The 10,367-nt window shown below is 38.7% G+C and overlaps 1 pseudogene; it reads right to left on the reverse strand.

Annotated features, from left to right (window-relative positions):
- Positions 1-559: 559 nt before the first annotated feature.
- Positions 560-8,284, reverse strand: LOC125411960 (olfactory receptor 4P4-like; annotated as a pseudogene).
- Positions 8,285-10,367: the final 2,083 nt, after the last annotated feature.

Raw genomic sequence — 10,367 nt, forward strand, 5'->3', positions numbered from 1 at the left:
AACAGATCAATAAGCCAGGTGTGGTGGTTCCCAGTGCTCCAGAGGAAGAAGCAGGTAGATCTCTGTGAGTTCGAGGCCAGCCTGGTCTACAAAAGCCTAGTTCCAGGACAGGCTCCAAAGCTGTAGAGAAACAAACAAACAAACAAGAACAAAATGAACAAGAGCAAACGTTTTTATTCAGGAAAACAAGAACAAACCAAATCCAAAGTCAGATGATGGCTGAAAATAATCAAAATCAGTAGAAACAAATGATACAAAAATAACTAAAACAATATTTAAAAAATCAGTAGATATAAGGATTTTGGTTTGTTGAGAAGACAAACAAGAGCCTTGGCCCAACTAGCCAAAAGAAAGCAAGTGAGGACCCAAATTAATAAAATCAGAAATTAATTTGGAAGTACTGCAACAGTTGCTAAAGTCAACCAGAATATTAGTTTTACAAATTCAATAATAATATTTAATCATTATTTTGCAAGAAATGATGTTTACAATTCACACATGAAGGTTACCATCATTTGCTATTATTGATTATACATGGAATCTCTTACATTCAAATCCTTTACGATTTAGAAAGACGAATGTCATGTGTTAGCTTCTCATGCTCTGATTTAGCCTTGAATATCATTATTCTCTTTCTAATAGAAAATAGTTTCTGATGCCAAACTTTCCCCAGAGCATTCTTCACCTCTGTATTTCTCAAAGTGTAGATCAGAGGGTTGAACATGAAAGCTATATTTGTGTATAAAAGAGCAAACACTGTATCTTCTGGATAAGAGGCAGCTGATCTAATATATATGAAAAGTGCAGGCACAGAAAACAAAATAACAACAGTGACATGGGAATTGCATGTAGAAAGAGCTTTGCCATGGCTCTCTGCAAGGTAAGCCCTGATGATATATAATATGAAAAGAGTATGATCACATCATGGCCACAAGAGTCACCTGTCCCATCATGCTTCAGTTGGCAACCACTAGAAGTCCACCTCTGTGTGTATTGATGTAGCCAAGTTGTCAAAGGATAAAACATCACAGAAATAGAGATCCATTTCATTGGGACCACAGAGGGGAAGGCTGATAACAAGGAAGCTCTGGAGAAAGAATGTATAAAAAGCACCAGCACAGCTAGTAGCAACCATGACATGGCACTTCCCCCTGCTCATGATGATAGTGTAGTTTGGTGGGGGCTTGCAGATGGCCACATAGATATCATATGACATGACTGTGAAGACGATGATCTCAATTCCCTCAAAGGAGTGCATTGTAAAAAGCTGAGTTATGCAGGTGGTATAAGAAATCATGTTCCTTTCTTTGAGAAAGTCAGTGAGAAGCTTGGGAGTCACTGTGGAGGTATAGCATAGGTCTGATAAAGCAAGGCAATTAAGGAGGAAATACATTGATTGTTCATTTAGCCAGCTGAGTGTGATAAAAATCATCATGAACATGCTTCCCCCAAAATAACTAGTACCACAAGAACAGCAAAAAACATAGAATTTTGATTTTCTGATTCTGAGAAAATCCTAGCAGTGTAAATTCAGTGACATTATTGGTATTTTCTATACTCCAAAGAAAGTAAGATGTAGATGGAGGTTTCTGTCTTGCCCAATCCCGCAGCCATTCAATTCCAAAGAAACATACAGAGGATTATATTAATTATAAACTGTTTGACCTATTAGCTCAGGATTATTACTAACTAACTCTTACAACTCAAATTAACTCATAGTTCTTGTCTATGTTTAACCATGTGGCTTGGTACCTTTTATCAGTGAGGCATTCTCATTCTTCTTTCTCTGATTCTGGTTGGTGATTGCAGACTGAACCTTTTCTCTTCACAGAATTCTCCTAATCTGGTCTCCCAGCCTATACTTCCTGCTTAGCTACTGGAAAGTCAGTGTTTTAGTAAACCAATAGAAGTGACAAATATTTACAGGGTACAAGATATCCCACAGCACTTCCCCTCCTTTTTTCAAAACAAGAACTCTGAAGCTAATCTCCTTTGCTTAGTTTTTTCATGACCATTGTCCATAACAACTTGTAACCAACATTCTAAACAAAGACAAACATTCATAATCCATTTTTTTTGGATTATGGTGGGTGCATTTTTCTAGGCTATTTCCTGTTGATTGCATGTGCTGTTAATCTCAGCACAGGTAAATTAAGCCAATTAACACTTAACAATGATGTTAAAAGCATAAACTGGAGAAATAATCTTTGACAAATGGTGCTGAGAACCTGGATGTCCACATGTGGAAGAATAAATTAGACCCCTTATCTATTACACCCACTTCAAAACTAAATCCAAATGGATCAAAGATTTATAGCTGAAACACCGAAACTGCTACAAGACAAGGCAGAACCCTCCATGCTATCAGTGTATGGAAGAACTCTGAATGGTCTCCATTTGTTCAAGAATAAAGGCAACAATGGAGAACTGAAACTCCACAAAACTAAATAGCATCTGCACAGCTGAAGAAACCCAATGAAAGGGAAGTAGAGTGAATGTGAGAGAACCTTAGACCCACAGATAAGTGCAGTTCTCACCCTTCATCAGGGAAGCTTCTCTTTGCAAGGATCTCTGAGGCTTTGACAGGCAGCAGAGAGGCAAGCTGTTGCAAGACTCCAAGGCAGTTCAGCACAACAGGACTCAGCAGCTGCTGTTGGTTCCAGCTCTGTGAGTCTGACCCCAAACTGTTTGTATTAGGTACATTTAAACATAGAACAATCTGGTAAAACAATTCTTGTGCACAATTCCAAAGCATATCTAAAACCCTTTAGAAACAAGGTAAGCTAAATACAGGTCAGATGTGGTTACATCAAACTTTTTGCAAAGCACATGTGACGCCTTCCAGAAAGACAGGTTTTGTAGCTTGCTTGAGAAAAACAAGGCCATGGGAATGGGTCAGTAGAAGACTGCAGTGCCAGAAAGTCTTTGGCCATACAAATTGTGCAATGGTCACCAGGCTGCAGCCTTCTGGGCAGGCAGAAAACAGGGTTTGCATTCCTTCCTTTGAAGGCTCAATCCTGTGTGATTAACATTTCAGCTTTCCCTAGTTCATGTCTTCCAGCCTTCTACAGGAAGCCATTACAGAAACCCACAGCCAATCAAACGCAGAGTTGTGGCATCCAGGCTCAATGGATACATCTATAAAACACTCTTGCTCCTGAGGTTCAGGGAATGTTTAGGAACATGCGGGCAGAAATATGATAAGAGCCCGAGAATCAAGGAGTTGACCGTGAGATTGTCTCCTAGTAATGTCAGAAGTGACAGTCATGAAGCCTCACCGACATGGACGTCTAAATATGAGTTGAACAAGAATGACAACAATATGTATCCAAAGTGGCAGCGATGGCAGGAAACCAAGAGGCCTCTATCCAAACAACAAACTATACACAAGTAAGGAATGCCGAGAGCAGGAGCAATAGTCTTCTCTAGAGAAGAGGAATCAATTGATCATCCAATATCAAAAGGTCGGTCCTGAAAACATACACACTCATGATACTGTCATATGGATTTGCTTATTATTAATTAATTATAATATATTTATATTATATGTAACATTTAATTAAGAATATATATGTATGTGGTCTGGAAACTACAACAGATGAAAAAATGAGGCCAGGAATTTGTAAGAGAGCAAGGTAAAGTAAATGGGATTGATTGACTAGTCTGACTCCCTATTAAGAATGGAAACCATTGTTGGAAATTCAGAACAAGTTTATTTCTAGTTGTTGCAAGATTCCAGTTGTCTGTATTTTAGCTTGTTTCTGAATTTGACTTGCTCCCCATCTTATGGAGTTTGACTCATATCTTGAATATTTCCTGATAAGATAAGATGTTCTACCCCGCCGGGCGGTGGTGGCACACGCCTTTAATCCCAGCACTCGGGAGGCAGAGGCAGGCGGATCTCTGTGAGTTCGAGGCCAGCCTGGTCTACAAGAGCTAGTTCTTGGACAGGCACCAAAAACTACAGAGAAACCCTGTCTCAAAAATCAAAAAAAAAAGATGTTCTACCCCTTAAAACCTGCCCAATAATGCCAGAATGCTTCACCCCTGGGCTCCATGCCCGGGCCCACAGCCCTGGCATCCAGGGGAATCCAGGCTGCACCTAGGTACCCCAGGGAAGAAAACACCTACCATCCACTAAACTTGTTAAGCCTTCCCAACAACCCCAGACTGTATCCCCATCCCTGGTTTCCATATCCTAGCCTACTTCTTTGGATGAATTATTTGGTTTTCCTAGAGGTCAGGCAGGATCTAAGAACCCCAGAGGCCAGGCTGGACCTAGGGATACTAGGCCTGGCAGCTCTACTGGAGACCATGCTGGTCCTAGGGACCCAAGTCGTTACCCCCCCCCCCCACCCAATGCTCTGTATCCTGGCTTACAACTTTGGAAGAAGACTTTCAGTTTACCGGAAGTCAGGAAGGATTGAGGGACCCCAAGCCCTCAAAACCTCAGAAGGGACACCCTACTAGTCTGTAGACTCACAAGTCACCAGAACATGTGACCATTTAAACTAGAGGACCAAAGACGAAAGAGAAACCAAGGGACAAAGCACCCATGCAACAAAGACAAATACAGGAATGAACACCTAGACCTATAATCATCCCAAATCCAGATGCCTAAACACTAGTATAAAAACATAATAACAGAAAGGCAACATGGCACTTCCAGAGCTCGGCTCTCCTATAGCAGCAAGACCTTAACTTCCCAACACAGCTGAAGCATAAGAAATGGCCTTAAAGGTGATTTTATAAAGATGATAGCAACCTTTAAAGGGGAAATAAAAAAAACTCCTTTAAAGAAATGGAAAAATAGACAAAAAATTGGAAGAAATTAATAAATCCACTAACAAATGCCAAGCCAAGAAGAAAAAGAACAATCAAACAGATGAAGAAAACAGTTTAAAACCTGAAAATTGAAATTGAAGCAGGAAAGAAAACACAAATCATGGGAATTCTAGAAATGGAAAACCCGAATAAGTGAACGGGAACTGTAGATGCAAGCATCACTAACAGAATACAAGAGATGGAAAAGAGAATTTCAGGTGTTGAAGTTACAAGAAAAGAAATAGACTCAATAGTCAAAGAAAATGTTAAATCTTAATGATTCCTGAAACAAAACAGGCAGAAAATCTGGGACACCATGAAAAGACCAATCCTAAGACTAACAGGAGTAGAAGAAGGAGAGGAATCCCAGAAAATATATTCCACAAAATCTTACAAGAAAAATTTCCTAACCTAAAGAAGGACATGACAACTCTTATAAAGAAAAATCTTCAATTGGGTAGCTCACAGTTTTGGAGGTTTAGTCCATTTTCATCATGGTAAGACACGGTAGCACACAGGCACACATGGTGCTGGAGAAGGAGTTGAGAGTGCAGAAGAAGCTACATCTTCATCCTTCAGGCACTTTGAAATGGTCTGACATACTGGGTATGGCTTGAACATATATGAGACCTTAAAGTCTGTTCCAACAGTGAAATTCTTCCTCTAACAGGTCCACACCTACTCCAACAATGCTATGCCTCCTAATAGTATCACTCCTTATAGCTTATGAGGGCCAATGACATTCAAGCCACCTCACCTACTCTTGTCAATATATCGGTCATCCAAACAAAAACTAAGCAGAGAAATTCTGGAGGTAACTGACATTATAAAGCATGTAGTTCTGACAGATATTTACCGACCATTTCACTCAAAAACAAAAGAATATACCCTCTTCTCAGCAGCTCATGAAAATGTCTCCAATGTTGTCCACATACTCAGACACCAACCAAGTCTCAGCAAACACAAGGAATTTGAAATAACACTCTGCAACCTACCTGACCAAAATGGTTTAAAGCTGTAGGTCAACAACTACAGAAAACTTATAAATTCATGGAAACTGAACAACTCACTACTGAATGAAAAACGGGTCAAGACAGAAATTATTAAAGATATTAAAGCTTTCTAGAGTTGAACAAAAGGAAAATGCAACACACTCAGTCTTACAGAACACAGTGAAGGCGGTTCTAAGGGGCAAGGTAATGGCACTAAGAGACTATACTAGAAAACCAGGGAGATCTTATACGAGTAACTTAATAGCAATCTTGAAACTCTAGAACAAAGAGAAGAAATCATACCCAAATGGAGTAGGTGGCAGGAAATAATAAACAGAGGGATGAAATCAATAAAATGTAAACAACATCAAAAATCAATGAAACTAAGAGTGGGTTCTTTGAAACAAATCTGTAAGATTGAGGAAACCCTTAGTCTTTAAAAGCATCTAAAAGGCAGCGAGAGAACACTCAAATCAATTGAACTAGACATGAAAAGTTGACAAAACAACAGATTCTGAGAAAATCCATAGAATCATAAGGGCATAGTTTAATAGCCCTGTATTCCACTAATTGAAAATCTAAAAGAAACAGATACTTTTCTTGGTATATTACAAAAGTTAAATCAAGATCAGATAAACAATTTAAACAAGCCTACAATACAGTATAATAGAAGATGCAATTAAAGGTCTACCAACCACGAAAACCTAAAGCTACTGATTCAATGCAAATCTACAGATTTAGTGCAACCCCCATCAAAATTCCAACGTGATTCTTCACAGATCTTGAAAGGACAAATTTAAGATACATATGGAAATGGAAACCGTTAAGACAATTTTGAATAATAGAAGAATTGGTGAGAGGTATCACCATTATGATCTCAAATCATGCTACAGAGTTATAGTAATAAAAAAAGAGATTAGTATTGGCACAAAAACAGACACATTGGTAAATGGAATGGATGTGAAGAACCAGACATAAATTCACACACCTATGGATACCTGATTTTTATAAAGAACTAGAAAAACACACTGAAAAAGAGACAATATCTTCAATAAATGGTGGTGGTTGAATTGGATGACTGCATGCGGAAGAGTGTAACTAGATCCATATTTATAACTCTCAAAAACGCATCCTCAATGGAGGGAGTGGGGAGGAACTTGGATTTCCCACAGGGCAGGGAACCCTGATTGCTCTTGGGAATGAGGAGGGAGGAGGAGAGGGAGTGGGGGGAGCGGGAGGGTATTGGGAGGAGGGGAGGAAGTGGAAATTCTTTAAATAAATAAATAAGGGAATAAATAAATAAATAAATAAATAACACATCCTCAAATGGATAAAAGAATTCAACATAACACAGATACACTGACTCTGACAGAGCAGAAAGGGAGAAATAACCTTGAACTCATTGGTACAGGAAAATAATTTTTGAAAACACCCCTGTTAGCACAGGCCCTAAGAACAACAATTATTAAATAGGACCTCATGAAATTGAAAAGCTTTTATACGACAAAGGACACTGTATTATGGTTCTCTAGAGTCACAGAACTTAGGAAGTGAATCTCTGTCTCTATCTATCTCTATATAAGGGAATTTATCGGAATTACTTACAAGCTGCAGTCTAACAATGGCTAGTTATGAATGGAAAGTCCAAGAATCTAGTAGTTGTATTGTTCCACAGGCTGGGTGTCTCTGCTAGTCTGCTGGGATCCCAAAGGAGGAATGGATGTGCTAACAAGGCAAAGGCAAACAGATGAAGACCAAACTCTTCCTCTTTCCATTGTCCTTATACAGGCTTCCAGTAGAAGGTGTGGCCCAATTAAAGGTATGTCTTCCATTCTCAAGATCCATATCAAAGGCCTGTTACTTTATTGATTCAAGAAATCAAGATTACTCAAGATTCAGATCACAAATGTGTCCTCCATTTCTGGATTATAGTTCATTCCAGTTTCATTCAAGTTGACATTGAGAATAGTCATCACAGACACTATCATAAGACAATGTGGCAGTGCACAGAATGAAAAAACCTTCTTACCAACTCCACATTGGGTAGAGGCTTATAGACAAAAATCTGGACATCAAGAAAACAACACAATTATAAATGAAGGTATAGATTTGAACATAATATTCTCAAAAGAAAGAACTTAAATGGCTGAGCAGCACTGAAGAAATGTTCAACATCCTCAGTCACTGGGGAATTTCAAATCAAAACTCTTTTCATATTTTAATTTATACCAATCAGAATGGTTATGATCAATAAAATAAATGGCAACTCATTTTGCTGGTGATGTGAAGTAAGGGCAACACTCATTCATTGTGGGTGGGGTCAAAACTTGTACAGCCACTCTGTAAGTCAGTGTGGCAATTCCTCAGAAAGATGGGTATCTACCCCAAGATCCAGCTATACCTCTCTTGGGAATGTGCCCAAAGAATGTGTCATCCAACCACAGAGACACTTGTTCAGCCTTGTTCATCACCGCTCTATTCATAATAGCAAGAAACTGGAAGCAAACTAGATGCCCCTCAACTGAAGAATGGATAAAGAAAGTATGGTACATGTACACAGTGGACTATTTCTCAGCCATTACAAAAATAAGGTCATGAAATTTGTATATATACAGAGAGAATTAGAGAAAAATCATCCTGAGTGAGTTAGCACAGACTCAGAAACACAAACATGGTATGTCTGTGCTTATATGAGGATATTAACTGTTAAATCAACAATAATCAAGTAAAAATCTTTGTAATCAGAGACATTAGATATAAATTAAGGGACTGTGGGGGTGGGTAGAAGGGTAGGTAGATAGATCTTCCTGAAAAAGTGAAATACAATAGATAGTTATGGGTAGTTGGGTAGGGGGCAGGAATGGGAGGGCCAAGTGTGGAGAGTGAAGGAAGAGGGATTAAGGAAAAGAATACAGGTTGAGAAACCTAAAATTAAGGGCCATTTAAGGAATAGTATGAAACCTAAGATAGTCGAAGCTTTGTGTGTGTGTGTGTGTGTGTGTGTGTGTGTGTGTGTGTGTATGAAAGGGATCTAAATGATATTCCCAAATAATGGGAGAGGCAGAGTCCCAACTAAATACCTCTTTAACCAAGTGAAACTTTCTGTATTGGAAGTGGGTTATAGTTAATTGAGCTGTTGGCCAAGTACTCTCATTGGAATCCTCAAACAAGGTGTAGGTTGCTCTCCACAAACTGATGACAAGGTCCCGTTACTGAAAGCAGAATTCATACAACCCGTTGAATATGGAGAATTTGAGTTGGTGTCTACATTGACTGTTCACCGCTATGTTCCAGTGTCTTTAGTACAAGAAGGCACTCCACATGCTACTAATGGAGAAACATAAACACAAACACAGCCACACACTCTTTGATTTACAATGATAGACTGACTACCAGATATGCTAATGCAGTGATAGCACAAAGTGTATAATAGTAACTAACCAACATCGGGTTTGACTGAAGTCCTACCCCAGGAGATGAAAACCATACCTACCACTGCTTGGATAACCAAGAACCTGAAACCAGGCAGCCCAGGAACCTAGGAGACAGCTAAATGCTATTATCCTTTAAAAATAAAAATCACAATAAGATAACCTCTAATGATATTCAGCTGTACTTTTGGATCAGCGTCTTGTTCATCCATCAGCAGATGAGAACAAACACAGAGACCCTCAACATCCATTATGTAGAGAATGAGAGACCTTGTAACACTTCACCCTAAATTTGATGTCTGCATCACCCCCCCACAAAGCTTGGGTAAACACGTGGAAGAGAAAGTGGAAAGAGTGTAAAAGTCAGACTGTATGAAGAACATCAAGAAAACAAGGTCCTCTGAATGAACAGGATCAATGCTCGTGTAAACTTCCAGAGACTGAGGTGACATGTACAGGGCCTGCATCATTCTGTATCAGATGGAGTCCTAGAGCTTAAAGCAGAAGTAGATAGAAGCAATCTCCAACTGGAAACCACTTGAAAATAAAAGTTCAGTTTTCTCCAAGGAAATATCATAGGAAAACACACTGCTCTTAATGTTAGGCTGCTTGTCCAGCATTAGATGGCCAAAAACAAACAAACAAACAAACAAACAAACCAATGCAGTGGCATCATTTGAGGTCCCTTGACAAATAATGTAATGTCATGATTTTTATTTATTTTAATTTTATCTTTTAAAAAATTATCCTATTTATTACTTTTATTTTTATTACACACACATCTATTTCCCCTTTGTTTTTATATCATGACTTCCATTTAATGTTACCCGAGTGTGGGACTGAGTGTGACACTGCATCTGTATCTAATTCATGTGCCTTCTTTGGACACTTTTTCTTCTGCTTGTTTCCTTGGTCATAGTTCAATATATTAGCTTTTGTTTTATTTTATTTTATTTTATTTTCCTTTAGATGATTATTTGTTTTTAATTCAATTTATTTATTTATTTCCTATCTGGACTACAGTTTTCCATCCTTTCTCTCTTCCTATTCCTTTTCCTGCCACCTCCCGCCCTTCTGCCCCTACCAATCTACTCTACTTTCTTTTCTGTTGAGAAAAGGG

This window comes from Myodes glareolus, chromosome 2 (assembly GCF_982192425.1).
Source record: "Myodes glareolus chromosome 2, mMyoGla1.1, whole genome shotgun sequence".
In the NCBI taxonomy this organism is placed as follows: domain Eukaryota; kingdom Metazoa; phylum Chordata; class Mammalia; order Rodentia; family Cricetidae; genus Myodes; species Myodes glareolus.